The 19,694-nt window shown below is 44.6% G+C and overlaps 1 pseudogene; it reads right to left on the reverse strand.

Annotated features, from left to right (window-relative positions):
- Positions 1-1,978: 1,978 nt before the first annotated feature.
- On the reverse strand, positions 1,979-19,398 carry LOC144243446 (small ribosomal subunit protein uS2-like; annotated as a pseudogene).
- Positions 19,399-19,694: the final 296 nt, after the last annotated feature.

The raw sequence follows: 19,694 nt of genomic DNA on the forward strand, positions 1-19,694 counted from the left end.
CAATCCACTTCTCATGCCCATCACAAACCAGACAAGAAAAGGTAAGTACCTGGACCAAGGTAGTAGAAATGATGATGGATAGGAGAGGGTGAACCAGAGAGAGTTTTAGAAGGATGGAGCAAGAGATGTTAGGGCTCTGGGTTTTGGACAAGGTGTTTGGTGGTGACCTTCTCTGAAATTGGGACACTTAAGGAGAAGCAGGTTTACTTCCACTTATCTCCCTGTTGGCCTCCTTAAACTCACTACATTTGTCCTGTTAGATAAAATTCTTAGGAGCTTTCTAGAGGCATAGATGTTTTAAATGGGTTCAGATTTATCTGATACTGACACTTGAACAAGAATTCGTTTAACAGAATGAATACCATCTTAATTCATGTTCACCTAGAAAAGAGCTGAGCCCTGACCAAATTTGAAGGAAGAGGTCCTATATGGTCCCATGGGAAATCTTTGCTACAAGTGCTCCCCTGAGCCAGCAGGTAGAAGGACTGACTTCCTTATGCTGGTAACACGAGTACCAGATTGACTTCCCAGAACATAGTTGGTGCTCAGTGAATGTGCACTGGATGAAATTTTGAGCTTGAATCACTTTGGGTCCTAGCAAAACAAATGGTAAACTCAAAATGGTGGGCTTCAATTGAAGCCTGTTTTGTGGAGAGGTATCTACAGAGGTGAGGGCAGGTGCGTGGAAGCATCGGGGATGGTGACGCAACTGGAGACTAGCAACAATGGAAACTGACCTGAAGGGGAAGGAAAGGTGTCACCAAACCAGTGTGAGTCATAGCCATAAAAGAGGGGTGCTGTTCAGAGACAACTGAGATTAGCTTGAGCTGCAAGGGATTTCAGCCACTGAGAAACTATAACTTGTCATGGAGTTGGAGGGGGTGCAGAAGGGGAGGAGAGGAGAATCAGAACTCCAGCCCCTCACTACTACTTCTGATCTGCTGATGCCTCCCACTGGCTGAACCCAATCAGGAGTCCTGGAGCAGGGGAGCCACAATAACACAGTAGGTAGTGGCCATCCTCCCAGCACAAACAGTTGGGGAGAGTAGAGCCTCTCTCATTTCTTTTAGTTTTGGGGAACATAAGCTTGGTCACACTTGTCCTATTGAATTATAGTATTGAATTGTTAGCAATATTGAAGTTCTTGGACAAACATGTCATTATTTAGCAAAATACATACTTACTGTTCATATATTTCTGTAAATAGTTCTGGCATGCCTAGCAAGTGCCAGGTGCTTTACTGAGTCACATACAGAGATGACAGACAGTGCTAGAATGGAGCATTCGTGTACACAGGGCTTTCTGTGTATTCTAGTAGCATAGATCTCTGGCAATGGGGTCCTGGGCCAAGGGGAATTCACAGTTTACACTCTGACGGGCCCTGACAAATCACCTCTCTAAAAAGTTGACTATATTCTCTAAGGACATTTGAGTATGTCCACTCCACCACACCATCTCCCTGGTCACTGGTGAGGTGAAGCAGTTTTTTTTCATGTTTTGATCAGTCCTTTGTAAAATTTTTTGGTGAAACATAGTGGTTTAGAGCTTAGTGCTTGAAACAAGGCTGCTATGTGGATTCAAACCCTGTCTTTGCCACTATTGACTGTGTGACCTTAGGCAAGTTATTTAACCCCTTGCCCCTCCCCACCCCCTATTCTTCATGTGTGAAATGAGGATAATGATATTATCTACCCTTTGGGGTTTTAGAGATTGTTAAGTGCCTGGCACATAGTGAACTTGATGTAAGAATTAGCTGTCATGATATTTGCCCATATCTTTTGCCCATTTTTCTCTCCCAGCAATATTGAAGTATGACCAGGGCTAAGGACCACTAGATAGAAGACAGCCCATTTCTGTAGCTCTAGTCCAATTTCTGAAGTGGTCTGCTATCCCTGTAACATGACCGTGCACTGACACGGTAACACTTCACTTTCCTACCCTGATCATAGCCCTGGGTGCATTTTGAGTGGGCAGAGGGTCATCTGAGTGTTTTGGTTCTACTGGTGTCTTTGGGGTCCTGGTCACTGGGATGTGACTGAGGTTCCCTCAGAGAGTCACTTTTGCACAGGGGAAGGACAGCCAGCTCCTGCGGGTCCGCAGAGGCCTCTGAGCTCAGCCGGCCTTTTCTCAGGCAGCCACCAGGTGGAACTGCTCCAGAGCTCAGGGCCTGCAGGAGGCCAGGTGCTCTGATGCTCACTTGCACCGGCTGAGGGCTGTGGTTGTGGCTGCCTGAGCTATTACTGCCTTTGGGGAGATCACACGCCCACAAGGGGAATGCCTCAAGTTGTTGAAAAAAAAAATTGAAGGAGGAAGAGAAGAGCCGCTTCCTTTATAGGCCAGCCTCTCAGTTACACAACTCTGACTGTACATTTTCAGACTTTCCATACAAGTGAAGGTCACCTGAAGATAGACTGAAAAGTTTGTATCATAGTCACAGGAAAGTTCAAAGTGTTTGTGTGTGTGTAGCATCCTACTGAGGCTTCTACAGGCGACAGAGGGAAGTCACCATCAATCACCAGTGCCAGCGCCAGAGCGACTCTCTTTATTGATGCCAGCTATGTGCCAGGAACTGTCCGACGTGCTAGCTCTAATTCTTGTATGGCAAGGAATGTGTGATGTTAGTGATGAGGAAAAGAAGGCTCAAAATATTTAACTATTGTGACCAAGATCCATCAGCTAGAAAGCGGCAGTCTACATTTTGAAAACAGATCTTTCTGCTGTCAGAGTTTATGTTCTTCCCACTGCCCAGTGTGTGGGGCTGCAGAATTTAGAAATGGAAAGGCCTTTAAACTTTGTGTTTCCTCTGTACCCGAGATCACAAAGTTCATTAGTGGCAACACTGGAACTAGAATCTTCTCTTATTCAAGTACTTTTTCTTCCAGCCAATGAGTTTATTTCATAAAAGTCTTTGCTAAAAAAAAAGGTGGTGAATGAATAAGCAGCATGTAATAGCTGGCAGTCAGCTGGGGAAGGTAGCAAGGAGTTACAGGTTGTAGATTCGGATTTTGGTTCTACTGCTTCCTAGCTATATGGGCAAGTTATACAACTTATATTAGACTCTGTCATTTGTAAAGTGGTAATAATAATAACACTGAAATTGGGGCATCTGGGTGGCTCAGTTGATTGAGCATCCGACTTTGGCTCGGGTCATGATCTCATGGTTTGTGGGTCCAAGCCCCACATTGGGACTCTGTGGTGATGGCTCAGAGCCTGAAGTCTCCTTCGGATTCTGTGTCTCCCCCCTCTCTGCCCCTCCCATGCTTATGCTCTGTCTCTCTCTGTCTCTCAATAATAAATAAAATCATTGAAAAATGTAAAAATAATAACACTGAAATAAAAACACGAAGAGTGAGTTGACATAAGATGTATAGCATACACTAGGTACTTACATTATCTCTAGAAGGACAATTTTGAAATAGTGTTGGATCCAAGATTATTTTTAACTCAGGGCATCTTGAAAGTGGGATCTGTAAAGGTAGGAGCTATTTGTTGAAACTGGAAGCCATGAAATGCTTAGTTCAGAGCCGAGGTTCTAAAATCAAGGCTGTGTGCATTCAAATATCAATTCCATCACTGTTTAGCTGTGTGGCCTCAAGTAAGTCACCTAACCTTTCTGTGCCACAGTTACTCATCTGTGATTGAGAGTCATTACATTTATCTCATTAGGGCTGTGCATGGATTAAATGAGACAGTGCAGGAAGGGTATGAGTGTGGTATATTGATGCAGTAGATCCCCAGCAAATGTTCATCATCATTGGAAGAATCAGGAAACCTAGGATCTGAGGTGAGAACTAATATCATACAGTCATAATAAATACACAAGCAGAAAGATCTACTCTGTGGATTCAGAGTACATTTTGTAAAATAGTCATTGATGGTCCTGCCTATACATAACTTGANAATTTGGCCAGTTGTTTTCAACTGACTTTTAGAAAATAAGTGATGGTGGAAGGCCTAGGTGCTTCAGTCAGTTGAGTGACTCTTGATTTCAGCTCAGGTCATGATCTCATGGTTTGTGAGATTGAGCCCCACATCAGGCTCTGCGCTGACAACATAGAGCCTGCTTGGGGTTCTCTCTCTCCCCCTCTCTCTGCACCTTCCCTGCTTGTGCTCTCTCTCTCAATAAATAAATAAATAGACATTTAAAAAATAAGTGATGGTTTCTTGAAGGCATGCACAAGGAAGACCAGCACTCTACATACACACTAATGACAGGAATAGGAATCACTTCTTTTCTGGAGGACAATTGAACAATGTATGAAAAATCATAAAAATATGCCTGATATTTGACCCATACTTCGGCTTTATTTAAGAAAATCGTTAAGGGTGTCCACAAAGATTCATTCATTTATTTTTTCAAAGACACTAAGTATCTACTATGTGACCCTCCTATGCCCTGGGGATAGTGTAGTGAAAAATGGAGTCACAGATGCTGCCCTCACAAAACTGATCATTTAATAGGGAGGATTGCTATTAGACAAAGAATTACATGACCAATTAATGAATCACAAATATGTGAAATGCAACAAAGGAGCTGTGTAGGGTCCATTAGCACAAACAGCCAAGGGCCTGATCCAGTCAGAAGCAAAATGCAGAAGTTGCATTTTGGCTGAGACTTGAGAGACTGTGAGTGGAGACTGAGGAGGAGTGCTCCAAGCAGGTGAATTGCCATATGCCAAGGCCACATTCCTTCCAGCTGCAGAGTGTCAAGGGATTTGGAGGAAGCTGTGAGGAGCCTGTTTGGAAGGCTTCAACCATACGGATGTCCGTCACAGAATTCCTGACAAGAGTGCAAAGCTGAAAAAAATGACACCTAAACCCTAAATGTCTAACAATAAAGATTGGTTAAATAAATTGTGGTTATCTATTCAAAGGAATATAGCAGCTCTATACAGCCTCCTGTAGCACAGAACACTAATTTATGATAAATAAAGAAATGTGATATGTTGTTTTATGAACAAAAGTTAACTATATGCACTGTATAATTCTATTCTCCTTAACGAATAATGTGTATAGGCATAGAGAACTTACCAACATGTTAACAGTAGCTATTTCTGGATGGTGAGGTAGTAGGAATTTTCATTTTCTTTTATCTATTTATTTGTTTGTTTATTTTAGAAAGAGAGCCTGCAGGAGTGGAGGAGAGAGGTGGAGGGACAGGGTGAGAGAGAGAATCTCGGGCAGGCTTCACGCTCTGCACAGAACCCAGTACAGGTCTTGATCTCATGAGCCTAGGATCATGACCTGAGCCTAAATCAAGAATCAGACACTCGACTGAGCCACCCAGGTCTTTTTCTTTTCTTTATCTATACTTTATAATGAACACACACACACACACACACACACACACACACACACACAGTATGACTATGTTACTTTTGTAACAAAACCCCTTTTTTAAACAATATGCTAAGTTGGCAGTTTAAGACAGGGGCGAAGTGCAGGGGCCTCTAGGACTGGCAATCTCAATCCTGGGACCTCAGGTACATTTATGTGAGCCTAACCTGCCTCTATGCAGAGCGTAGTTGTTGTGTGGATTACATAATATACTTAATACCTAGAGAGTGGTTAGCACAGAGTCTGACCCATTAGTAAGAACTTGACTATGTTAGATAGTAATGTTAAAAAGAAATACAACACATGTTTACAAACACCCTCTAGAGGTGCTTCTCGAGGCTGGTTGGTTTTGCATTCAGGATGGTGTTAGGGTAAGAGGATCGCATTCTGCAATCGTGGTTGCCCACGGTGTATGTGTGTGGATAGCAGGGAGGGGTGAGGAGTGCCTGGAAATAGCCTAGGGCAGAGCAGACCAAAGGTTTCCATGGCAAACCATGAGACTGGTAGATTCCTTCCATAGCCTACATCCAATTCCCTTCTCCCTTGTCTCCACCTCCCACCCTTTCCTCTTACCTTCCTCCCACCACCTCTCTCCTATAGTCTCTGCTGAGTTGTAAATTCCTCTGAGGCTAGAGGCATGCATTAGACAGGTTGTGCATCAGTTTCTCCGTAGCACACACCTACTGCTGTGCTGTGTGCAGCTGCTACCCTTGGCTGGTTTATCAGCAGGGAGACATGTTAGAGATTCCCCCATGGGGTCTGACATTAGATAGGAGTGGTAGCAGGGAAATAGTGGGGATAGACAGATGTCAAGAGTTATTTTGGGGGGTGATAAAAGATCTTTGTGAAGAATGATGGTGAGAACACAAACTTTGGAGTCCAACAGACCTGAGTCTGAGTTCCAGCTCTAATTTTTAAGGCTACTTTTAGCTTTATGTTCTAACCTCAGGCGAATTCTTTAACCCTTCTTAGCCTCTGTTTTCTCATTTAAAAATGGCCAGTGTTGTATTTACCTGCTTGCCTGTTGTGAGGATTAAATGAGACAAGGGGCAAAGATAAGTAGCCTACCTGGCATTCTATTTAGAATAGTTTTCTTCTCTTGTAGGGTTTTGCGAGCATGGTTGATAGAGGGAGAGATGGGAATAGTTCTCTGATGCCCTTCAGAGAACCAGGGAAGCAGCAAGCCAGCCTGTCTTGTTGGTAACGAGAAGTTTGTTTTTGGGTATGTTGACTTTGAGTAGCTGTTAAGATTCCCAGCTGGAAATATCCATCTAGTAACTGAAATGAGGAATAGACAGAAATTTCTGAACTATTTTGTTAAATTATACCTATCATTATGGGGGTAAATAGGAGGAGGTAAGAATTGAAGGAGAGAGCACAGAGAGGACAGGAAGAAAAACAACATTCAGGTTCAAGTTTGTAGAGGGGGCAGTTTCAAAGTTTGATACAGGGTGATGAATCAAGTTGGGTGATGGTCAAAATCACCAGATTTAAGGGGATCAAGAAACTAAAACTGCACTTGTTTTGTAGGAAACAATTCTCAAGATCCTTCAACATAATCCATTTGTTGGAGCCAATGTGAACTCCTCTATTGACTAGATCCTCTGCTTTCTAAACATACCAGGCACATTCCCCTATTTATGCTGTTTATTCTTCACCATCCAGAAAGCTCTGTCAGGATCCTGGCAGTCTTTCAAGATCCAATTCAGGTCCTACCACTGTGAATACCTTCTCCTCTCTCTAGGCTACCACAGTCTAACTCTCTTGCTCCTAAACTCCTAAAGCATTTCCTGACTGCTGTGACTGCTCCTCTTTTTGCATTTATTTTTTATGGCTGGGATGGGAAGTGGACTTCATCCCACATGCCAATACTGGTCAGCTCCCAATGGCTGCTCAGAGAATTCTAGGATGTTTTCCAGATTCAATGGGAAAAAGCCATGGTCAATATGCACGTCTGTCAAGAGCACTGGAGTGGAGAGTATGGTGCATGTGCTGGTTATTTGCTGACCATAGTAAATGGCTGTCTTAGTTTGAGTTCCCCAAAAGAAGATGCTGAGACAAAGGATTGGGTTCAGGTAGTTAATTTGGGAAATGAATCCTAGAACCCACAAATGACAAAGTGTGGAGATTGAGACAAAGGGAGAGAGGTGAAGAAAGAAATATGGGCTGTCACTGGTGTGCAATCATGGTCCACCTCAGAATCCCCCAAACCTCAGGAGGAGACCAGAGAAATACAGAGTGAAAAGCTGCCAGAATGTGGTCAAGGGTCTGTCACAGGTGCAGCCAGGTGAGTCCAGACAAGTGGACCAGGTGCAGGTCCACTATAGACGCCTGGTCCTGTTGTCTTTTCACCTCCTCTCAGAGGTGAAACACAGAGCCCTAGGAAAAGCAGATGGCAAAAACACCTGAAAAAGTGTTCAGCCATTATACGATAAAGGATTGTTGATTACTCTGTGAAGAGAGAGAAAAGGGAGACTCATGAGATTCACCAATCGGAGTTTTTGGCTTCAAGTCCAAGATTGTGCTGGTCTGATTAGCTGCTATGAAATCCAGCTGTTGGGGCAAAGAAGCACGCTTCTAATTTAGATCATTTTTATCACACAGGTATCACTCAGAAGGCTGGAGAATATGTTCCTAGGAAAACAACTTTGGGTTCTGGAAAAACATGGGGGGTGCCTTTATGAAAGCTCTTTTCCCCCTATCACAAAAGGAACAACATGGATTGCTCGGGAAGGCAGTGAAGGGGCTTTTTTAAGATGGGGTACTCGGCTATCCAATCACATGGTACTTATGCCCTTTACATTCGAAAACTGTCTTTTGTAGCCAAAAGCGCTTCCACCTGCAACTTGCCACAGGTGATGGTAATGATTGCTAAGTGAACCAAACACAAAATGCTTTCACAGGTGTACACTCTGGGGCATCTGAGTGGCTCAGTTGGCCAAGTGTCTAACTTCTGCTCAGGTCATGATCTCGTGGTTCATGAGTTTGAGCCCCACATCAGGCTCTGTGCTGACAGTGCAGAGTCTGCTTGAGATTCTCTCTCCCTCTCTCTCTGTCCCTCCCCCACTTCTACACTATCTCTCTCAAAATAAATAAATAAACTTAAAAAACAAAAGATGTGCACACCTGCAGAAATCTGTACTAGAATCTCACTACTATGAACTGAATTGTGTCCCTGCAAAACTCTGTTCAGGCCCTAACCCCTAATATGACTGTATTTGGAGAAAATAACCTATAAGGAAGTAGCTAAGGTTAAATGAGATCATGGGGGATGGGATGGGGCTGATCTGATAGATTAGTGTCCTTAAGAGACACAAACAGCCAGAGTTCTTGTGCATGCTCTTTCTCTCTCCCTCTCTGTCTCTGTCTCTCTCATCACTACCCTCTCTCTACTATGTAAGGACAGAGCAAGAAGATGGCTGCCTGTTAGACAGGAAGAGATCCCTCATCAGATATGATTTGTCTGACACTTGGCTCTTGGACTGAGCCTCCAGAACTGTGAGAGAAAATAGTTTCTGTTGTGTAAGACACTCGGTCTATGGCATTTTGTTATAGCAGCCTGCACTGACTAATACAATCACTGGAGTCCATCTGTAATGGTTCATGATGAAGTCCCAGAAATAGTGCTACAAAAATGAGTCTTACACTGGAGAAGCGCTTTCTTATCTAAACATCTCAATATGATTTCCACCATGGCCTGGAGGGAGAGTTTGACCAGGAATTTCTATGTCCGTCCCAGAATCAGAGAACTATGGTTCCCTAGCATTTAGGGCAATTCCTGGCTCACAGCAGAAGCTTGATGGAAGTTTGATGGATGTAACCTCTGAACATGCCAGGCCTGAAGTGAATGTATTCCATCTCCCCTCCCAGGGATTTTTGTTTTCTTCAGCACTGCCTTTTCTATAATGTCACATAGTTTAAGGTACTAAGAAAGAGCTTCTCAAAGCTATCTTAAATTGTAATCTGGAATTAAAGACCTACCTGAGTAATCTTGGGCCAGTTAAAAGCCTTAGTTTGGGTTCCTCCCAAAAAGTTTCAAATCTCAGTAGTTTATTTGGGAGGTACAGGAAACACGAGTATGTTGGCAGGGAGGCAACAGGGAAATGAAGGCAGCCGATCAAATTGTGTTGTCAAATGTGTCACCACTGTGGGCCACTGGAGCTTAGTGTCCTAGGGGAACTTGGAGGATCATGCCAGAACATATGCCTCAGAATTAAATCCCCACTCTGTCAACAAAGGGGTGAGGGGGCCAGGGAATGTGTACACCACCTCCTGTCAGTTACTAGTTGGTGGCTGCTCCTTGAGTATGTTAATTCCCCAATATATCTGGCAGGCCCGAACACAGCAGGCAGAAAGTCTCAGGCCATGTCCAGGCATTTGGAAGTTGAGCTATTTCGTGCTGAAATAGTGAGGACCAAGAACATATGGACATGGCATCTGCTATCTGTGAAGGGAAGTTTAGTGTCCAGTTCGTTAAATGAGTTGCTATTTGCAATGCACTTAGAACACTGTAGGGTACACAAATGCTCTGGGTGAATGTGGCTTATTATACTATCCATACACAGACACAGTGGTTGTCTTTTGTTTGTTTATTTTGAGAGAGAGAGAGAAATACAGAAGGATAGAGAGAATCCTAAGCAGGCTCCAAGTTGTCAGCACAGAGCCCCATGTAGGGCTCGATCTGACGAACTGTGAGGTCATGACCCGAGCTGAAATTAAGAGTCAGATGCTCAACCAACTGAGCCACCCAGGCACACCCAGACACAGTGGTTTTCTGATCCCATATGCTCTTCAAGACCCCTCCCATTCCCTAATAAGGAGTAGAGTCTGTTCCTCCTCCTCCTGGGCCAGTGGGACTTGGTGACTGCCTCAATGAACACAATATAGAAGTGAAGTCTCTGGCTTCTGAGGCTGGGTCATAAAGCTCTGCCTATCTTTCTGCCTCTGTCTTTCTCTCTGTGTGTATACGTATATGTAATGTGTATGTATATGTGTATGTGTATGTATATGTATATAAACACACACACACACACACATACACACACACACGCCTGCACCCTGGGATCCCTACTCCGAGGTTGCCACACTGGAGAGATCACATGAAGAGACGACATAGTAAGCCTCCACTGTTGGAGGTATCCTAGAACAGGTGGCCAGCGGGGGAGCAGAGAAGCCTCTGAGATGACCCAAGACACAGCCATTTAAAAACTACAAGCACAGGACACACCCTGAGCCAGATATGCTCAATGACATGGGGCCCGAATTACTGATCCACAGAAACCGTGAGAGATAATACATGATTATTGTTATTTTAAGACACTAAGTTTTGAGATAACTTCTTATGTCGCCATAGTAACTGGAACAGTGCTTGTTAAATAAAATAAATACAGTCTCACCTCCTCTACTCACAGCTCTCCTAAGATATGAAAGGAAACTTTCATATTCTGGATTTCATAGTCTAGCAGATGGTCATAGCCCAAACTCATGTTTCCTAAAAGTCAGATCCCCACAATGTTGATACAGTAAGGTTCTTATGTAATGTTGATATGTTAAGAGTAGTGTGCAAAGGTTACGTTTAGTCTGGGACTGCACATTGTGCTAATTCCTCAATACCCATTTTGCTCAACTTCTACCCAGCAGGGGCCTGGTTGTCTGGTCACTCACCTCTAGCTCCGGAAACAGGCCCTGATGATCTAATCCACTGGGGAGTCCCAGGCTTCTGGTCTTGGTGATTGGACCACACAGGTCAAGCATAAGCCAATCAGCATTTGGGTTTCCCTTGGGATTGATTAGGGAAAGTATAATCAGCACCATATCCAGGACCTTTGCTGGGGATTCTAGGATATAGGAGGATCCTTTCTCTGGGAAGTGTGAGTTTCAGATAGACACATTGCAGTCATTTTGCTACTGTGAGGGAAGCCAGTCTGAGGATGGAATCTACACATGAGAGAGGCATATTGAAAGAATCAAATAGAAATTATCTAGAGCCTTGATCAAACCATGGCTAAAGCCAAGAAGTCACCTTTATTGTTTAAACCACTTTGGTATGCATTTTCTATTACTTGTAACCAAAAGTATCCAAATTTATTCAGGTATCTGCACATTAGCCACTGATACTAGAACCCTTCTCCAGAGGGAAAAGAGAGGAATAATATTTAATCTATGTAAAATTTCCTAACACTCTCTGGACATTTTTCGATAAAACCTTTAGTGTTGCCAAAGAAATAACTACATCTTGGGTGTAAGTATGTATATATTGTAAAAGCACTGTTCCCTACCTCTCTCTTATCTTCTTTTGGCCTCAGACATTCCTTGTCTTGTAGATGGCCATCTCTTCCCTGTCTCTTCAGCTCGTTTCCCCTCTCTCGGTGTTTGTCTCTGTGTCCACATTTTCCCTTTTCAAAGGACACCAGTCATATTGGATTAGGGCCCATCCTAATGACCTCATTTTAACTTGATTACCTCTGGTACGGGTCTGATTTACAAATAAGGTCACATTCTGAGGTCCTGGGGGTCAGAGATTCAAGATATTTTTACTGGGGGACACAATTCAACTCATAACAGTGGGGTAGAGGGAGTGGCTTGGGAGGATGCATATGGAAATGAGAAGACATCAGACATAGAAAAGTTCAACAAATACCTTATTAAACAGAGTGTTGGAGTTGTCCACATGCAAGAAGGGCTTGCTTTGATTTGCAGAAGGGATGGCATGAGCTCCCTACAGAAGACACTATCTCTGCCGAGACACAGAGAGGAAGATGAAAGAATCAGAGCCAGGTTCCTAAAACACAGAGCCTTTTTTTTTTTTTCCTAGCCTAGATGTTTCCATTATAACAATCTCTGTTTTGTTGGGTAACTTTTTTTTGAAGGAATACACACAAAGCTTTCTCATTGCTTCCAACTGAATGAAATTTATGAAGCTTCTTGTACAGAGTGTTCATTGTTTAGATTGGGATAATTGAAGTGTCAGGAATATTTGCTTATTGAAAACAACTCAGGGAAGCCCTGAGAACCCAGTCAGGCTGGGGCCACAAGTCATACCACCTTAAGGACAGCCTTTCTGTAATGTCTTTCACAGCAATGCTGCCTTCCCAGCCTATAAATTAATTTCACACCTGGGGAGGAGCACTGGATTAGGAGTCCAAGAGCCTTATTTCTAATATGAACTTCACAGTTCACTCACTGTGTGACTAACTTTGAGTAAACTATTTAACTTCTCTGGGCTTCAGAGTTAAACTGACCTGAATGACAAGGTCTTGTCTACCTCACAAGAGATATACAGGGGTCCTGTGTAGCTCAGAAGGGATAATCTACGTGAAGACACTCTATGAAGAAAAAATGTTACACAAGTATGTATTATTAGTGATAAAAATTAATCATTTCTACTTTTGCTCAAAGGATGACATTGAACTAAGAAATCCTACTGGGTCAATGTTCTGCTTATTCTCCATTTTCTCTCCACCCTTTCCTGGTCCACCCTGTGCTTTGAGAGGCTAACAACTATGTGTTGCACTAGCTACAATTATCTTGTGGCTTCTGCCTGGGTTTGGCCAATGAAAACTTTTCATAGGAAATGGGAAAAATGTGAGGACAGAGAAGCTCAGGTATGTATTCCTCTTGCTCTCTCCTTGACCATTGGAGGTTGGGGCATGAACTGTGTTCTCATATAGCCAGCACTCAGATGGACAGCCTCTTCCAGCCCTGTGGCCTTCACTAGGGTAACATCATTCCCTCTTCTTCTCTTCAGGTTGAGGAGGATGACTGATCCTTGATGCCTGTCTCTGCAAGCAGCCCCTTCATAATCACTTGTCAGCCCTTTGAATGTGCCATCTGGTTCCCAGGGCACCCTGACTGTGGCCATGACAACCACCACGTGGATGCTAACTCAACTTTTCCTAAATGAAGAATTATCTCTCTTGTTTGGGATAGTCTGTGTCTTCTCTTGTTTTTAGCCACTGGGAAGGTCTGCAAAAAGGATTCTGACCTGCAGAGATGTGTACAACTGGATCTTGAAGGATTATATGGATTTGGAAGCCTTTGCTGTTTCCCATCAGCAAACTGGATGCTTTCTGTCTGTTGAAGGGAGGCTATGGCCCTGCCTGCTCTTTCTCTGGTCCCTCCTGCCACTCCCTGTTCTTGAACTTGAACTCCTAAGTTCAGGCAGTCCTTCCCTTGCACTCACCCTTTCTGCTCTCAACCAACCTGCAGGTAGGTTACCCTGATCTTTGGTGGGACCCATGGAATGTCCACACGGGACACAGCCACTTTCCTCTCTCCTGCTCCCAGCACCCAGCTTCGCTGCCAATCGTCATGCTGCCCAGGCTTGGAACCCCGGCTATATGTAGCATGTCTGCTCCCACATGCTGGCAGGCACCACCAACCGTTGCGTCTCTCCTTCAAAGTATTTCTTGTGTTCCTCTTTGCACCCTTATCATCTCAGTTCAGACCTCCCTGTGCCTCCTCCATTTCTGTGTCAGGATTTTCACCTGGCCTTCCTTTTTACGGTCTGTCCCCAATGCAAGACAGCCCATAGACTTTTGCCACATTAGCTTTCCTGAAACTTGGCTTTCATTTTGTCCCTTCTCTGTACGACCTTCCGTGATTCTCTGCTGCCCATAAGACAGAATCCGAACTCCTGTTATTGGCATCCAAAGCAACATACAATCTGCTTCTTGGCCTATTTATTCCCTGATAAAACTGCTCTGCCCTCTCTCTCCCTTCTGACTACACCAGGGGCTTTCCAGCTTCCAGCCCAGTGCTCACCTCCAACCCTTCCCCAGGGGTGCCCCCATCTTGCTTCCCTGGGTGAACACCACCCATTCTCTAGAGCTGGACTCCAAAGCTACTTGCTTTCTGAAACCCTGGCCACTACAAGCCACAGTGATATTTCCCTCCTTTCGAGCCCTGTGAAAAGTCTCAGGACATGTTTGCCAGAGTGAACTTCAACTCCTGAGGACATTGTTGGCCCTAGTCATTTGAGGCTTCTAACATGTTGGAGCCACATGACCTGCAAGGTAGGAGGCCGATATCACTTACCAAATGAACAAATGAATACATGAGGTACCTTGGCTTATTCAAACTGCTGATTCTTTAAGGGATTGGGTGCTTGTATATATTCCGCATATCAGTGGGTCTGTGGCACTAACGCTACTGCATGTTTATTTAGTTGGGTGGTGGGTCTAAGAAGGAACGGGGCCATGATACAAGGATGGGGATGATGACAATACAATTTAAAATGCCTGGTGTTTATTAAGTGTCTACCTGTGCCAGTACTTCACATACATGACCTGCTCCTTTGCTTATAATCTGCCTGTGAAATAAGTATTGTTACTGTCTCTGTATATCAGAAAAGGGTGGCTCAGAGCAACTAGTAAATTGCTCTAAATCATACATCTGGTTGGGGTCAAGGCTAAGTTTGAACCCATTCTGATGATGCAAAAGCCTTTTCTACCAATGAAACACCAGGCATCCCTTGGAAGTCTCTGGGGCTCTGCCATGTGTAAATGCCTGCATGGATTGCGTGTGTCTTCTCTTCCTCCTGCTGAGGGCAGGGTACTTTCTTTTTTTAAATTTTTTCCATTTTATTTTAAAGAGAGAGAGAACCTGAGCTGGGGAGAAGGGCAGAGAGAGAGACAGAGAGAGAGAGAGAGAGAGAGAATCTTAAGCAGGCTCCATGTTCAGCACAGAGCCCAATGTGGGGCTCAGTCTCCCAGCCCTGGGATCATGACCTGAACTAAAATCAAGAGTCAGACGCTCAACTGACTGAGCCACCCACACACCCTGGGCAGGATACTATCTTAAAGCTCTTTGTATGCCCCCAGTGATGCCGAGGACAATGCCTTGCACACTGTAGTTTGTTAATTGGTTCCCAGCTCTCACCCACTCCATGCCTGAATTGCAAGTGCTCCTTGAAGAAGGAACTGGCCAGGGTCGTACAGTGGCTTTGAACAGGAATTCCCTTGCCATGCCACCCATGTTCTAAACCTTTAGTTTATCTAATTACTTGTCTTTGGAACCCTCCCCTGATATGGCTTTGGTTTTTGTTGACTTCGCTAAGCTGGTACTGTTCCCCAGAATCCTCTGCCCTGGATGATTCCAGGTCCGGGCTGACCACAAGGGGCATTTGCTTGATACTCACAAGGCAGAGGGGAAGCAGCAGCAACCTGGATGGGTGGAGAGTGCCGAGCTGGCTCCTGAGTGCACGCTAACCTGGAGATTTGTCCTTTTGGCCACCAGCCGCACTTGAGCCGCATATCTTCCAGGTCCCACCCAGTCCTCTCCTACAGACTCTAGGAGCCACAGGCCGGCTGCATGTGCAGGTCCACGGGGAAGGTGCTGGCCTTCGCAGGAGCCCTGTGCTGTCTGAGTTGGAGGCCATGAGAGAGAGAGCCATGGGTTCCAGCCTGTGCTCATTGGTTCCAGTGCTTCCCGCACTTCCAGTTTGGGTAGCTTCCCTCGCTTTAACCCCTGTCTGCCCTCCTGATTACCAGGGCTGCTGACCCACAGTGAGCTGAGAACCTAGGCAGATGCAGAGGTGACAGCCTGACACTGCCTCCACCAGTTCCCATAGTTGTGCAAAGTCTAACCTTTATGACAAATGCCTTGTTCTGTGTTCCCGAGAGCATCTCTGATCAAACTCTAGCTGATACAGCCACCTGCCCCAGGTTCCTAGGGCCCAGTGTCCTTGGTCACATGGCTGCCCCACAGAAATGTGTTCACGGAGATGGGGCAAAGTCACCATCAAACCAGGAAGAAACCCAGGGCTGGCGAGCCCCTCATACCCTTTCTGATTTCCTCCCCACAAGACTGTGGTGTTGTTTCTGGAGGCAGGAGCTAGATCAGATCTGACTCGTAGTGAAACCCAGTGTAAGACACTGCAGAGTTACTCAAGGCTGTATCTGCCTGAGCAAACTTGAGCTGAACTCAGCTCTGCTCTCACTGCGTTTGGAGGTTATGTGGCCACCCCCACCCCTTTATGGTTGCTCTCAGATGTCACTGGCCTCCAGCTGCTGCGCATGGAGCTGGGCTAGTGATTAGTCACAGTCAGACTAGAATAAGGTATTGCCTATATTAAGCACTATGATCCCAGAGCTCTGAAGACTGATGCTCAAAGGTACCTGCCTTCATCCAGGTGTTTTAAAGCCTAAAATTTCACCATTAGAGAATCATACCTTTGGATTACTCTCCTGCTGTTTGTTATTAAAATGAAATACACCTTTGGTAAAGAGATCATCTGCAGAGCATAGTGGAAAGACATGCTTTCTGGAATCAACTAGCTCTGAATGCTGTGAGACTTTGATAAAGTAATTACTAAGCTCTTCAAGCTGCAGTTTCTGCCTGTTAAAATGGGAATAATAATATCCAATTTGGTGTAAGTTTTAGTCTGTTTAGGCTGTGATAATAAAAATATCATTGACTGAATTGTTTATCAATAACAGAGATTTATTCTCACATTCTGAAAGCTAGGAATTCCAAGATCAAGAGCCAGGCAGGTTCTGTGTATAGTAAGGACCTGCTTCCTGGTTCGCAGATCATCATCATCTTGCTGTGTCCTCATGTGGCAGAAGGGGCAAGGAGCCTCTCCAGGGACCCTTTAATAAGGCACTAATCTCATTCATGAGGGCTCCATTTCACATCACCTCCTATCCCCTCAGAGACCCCACCTCCTGATACCATCATGATGGGGGTTTGGATTTCAACATATGAATTTGGGGGGATCACAAGTGTGCAAGTCCATCATCGTATAGGAGCTAACAGATGTGGGAAGAAACTGGCACAGGGTCTGGCACACAGATGATGTTGAGTAATGTTAGCATTTACTATGGATTCCTTTTCTTTGAACTGAGTAATGCGTTGGAATTTTTGGTAGGGCACCTGGTTTGCACCACCATTACTGCATTCTCATCAAGCTGGGATCTAGCGGGTGAGCATGTGAGGGTTTGCTAGGAGTGCACGCATGTGTGTTTTAATGGGGTTGGAGGGGAGAGAGAGGCAGGGACAGAAACAGAGATGAGAGAATTATAGAAGAGAGAAACATTACCAGAAGACGAGATGAGTAAATTATTTCAAAAACCTGGATTATTTCCACCTACTTTTCTCCACTTCATTTCCACCATCCTAATTCAAGGTTGCTCTTTCTGTCCTGGATTATTTCAGTAACCTTACCTGGTTCTTCTGATCTGATTCTTATTTGTTTCGAGTTTATTCTCTTCTTGGAAACTTTGGAAACCTTTTAAAAATGTGAATTAGATCTTACTTAAAACCCTGAGAACATGTTTACCCTTTGTATTATTCTTGGCATCTGATCGCTCTAGTCCCAGTCTACCCCTCCTCCCTCAGCTCCATTTCCTTCTTCTCACCCCTCACTTATGACAAGTTAGGCACATTAGAATTCTCCCAGAATCCTGGATCAATGAACCCAAAACCTTGGCCATGCTTCCTCTCTCCCATCCCCTCTTACTCCTTTCTTCCCTCCATCCCTCTCTCCCTCATTCTTCTGACAGCCTTCATATCTTTTGTTCATATGTGATTTTCTCAGGAACGCTTTCCTCCTAGGCCCACCTCTTATTCTTTTTCAAGGAAGATTTGTCCTTTGCTTTTCTCCTTAGAGCCTGTGTCACATTTCAGAATCATGGGATTATGCATACAGTTGCTTTATGAAACATAACAGTCTTGTTCCCCATTGTATTGCCAGCAGCTAGCCCACTGCCTGACACACACAGGTTTCCGTATTGCTGGCTAATGATAAATAAATATTCCACATCATAATCCTGGGATAAATCTAACTGTATGGAATTCATGTTTTTTTTTCAACTTTTAGAAACTGTTTATTTTCTGTCCACCTTATTTCCATTTTGTTTGCCTTTGTGGAAGAGCAGCTGAAGACCACTCAATGGTTGTTCCTACCCATTTGGTGGCCTGAGAAGTGAGAACTGGTGGGCTGAGCATCTCGGTCTTCTATAGGGAACTGATGAGTGTCCCTGCCCACCTTCAGATGAATCTGCAAGCTCAGGCTGAGTAGCAGTGAACTCAGGAGCTGGAACGACACATTCATCCAAAAATTCCTCCTTGGTCACAGCCATTTTTTAAAAAAGTTTCTTTGTTTGTTTGTTTATGTGTGTGTGTGTGTGTGCGTGTGTGTGTGTGTGTGTGTGTGTGTGTGTGTGTGTGTGAGAGAGAGAGAGAGAGAGAGAGAGAGAGAGAGAGAACAGGGGAGGGGCAGAGAAAGAAGGAGGGAGAGAGAATTCTAAGCAGGCTCTGAGCTGTCAGTGCAATGTGAAGCCAGGTGTGGGGCTCAAACTCACGAACCACGAGATCATGAACTGAGCTGATATCAAGAGTCGGATGCTCAACCCACTGAGCCACCCAGGTACCCCAGCAGTGGCCTGCTTTTCCTTTTCAGCCTCTTCAGCCTCTCTGTAGAAATAGAGATCAGGCAGACCTCCCATGGGTGTTCATGGAAAATTGTGCCATGTACGTGCAGAACTTCCTGGGCCAGCGTCCACCACGTCCCACTCACTGAGTGAGCTTTCTTTTTGTTGCAAGGGATGGCAATGTCCACACAGCTCAGAGGAGAGTCTGAGTTACCCAGAGTGATGGTAGGTGGACCTGGAAGGAGCCGGTGGTCAGCCCTGGGATCAGTAACCATCAGAAGACACCAGGGAGGCTGCCTGGATCTGGTTAGTGAAGATTCCAGGAGTGAAGTGGCCCACAGTAGGAGAGACTCCTGGTGGCAGCAGCAAATTTCCGCACAGTCCAGAGGGCTGGTATTCCTGGAGGGTGTGATGTTCACACCACCGCCATTTTTCTTTTTTTTTTTACATTTTATTTTTTTTTNTAGTTTGTTCTAGTTTTGAGAAGTATGCTACCACCTCCATTTTTCAATGGCAACAATGGCATGAGCTGCTGGCAGAAGCTTCTCCCAGGTTCTCTTCAGATCTGTGGTGTAGGTGCCATCACTCTTCCTTCTACGGATCTACTGTTCCATTTGGAAGTCAAGGTTAGCGCCACTGAGTGAGTTTCTGCTGCAAGGAATTTGAGGACATCCTCCTCCTTGAACATTTCCATTTAAGTTACACGGGAATGCAGAAGCACGCCAGTGGGCCCCTCTTGGGGCAGTGCAAAAAAAAAAGTGGAATTCACACTTTCTCTCCTCACAGATGGGTCTTGGTTCTTAGGTCTGCAAATCCCAGAATCTTAGAAAAGCCACCCAGAAAACTGAGATCCTGTTTATCTCTATATTTTTGTTTCCTTATTTTTCTTCTTAAAATTGAGGAATATAACTTAACACAGAGTAAACTGCATAAATATTAAATGCATAGAAGGTGAGTTTTTCATTTGTACGCATCCATGGAACC

Source organism: Crocuta crocuta, unplaced genomic scaffold, assembly GCF_008692635.1.
Source record: "Crocuta crocuta isolate KB4526 unplaced genomic scaffold, BGI_CrCroc_1.0 scaffold167, whole genome shotgun sequence".
In the NCBI taxonomy this organism is placed as follows: Eukaryota; Metazoa; Chordata; class Mammalia; order Carnivora; family Hyaenidae; genus Crocuta; species Crocuta crocuta.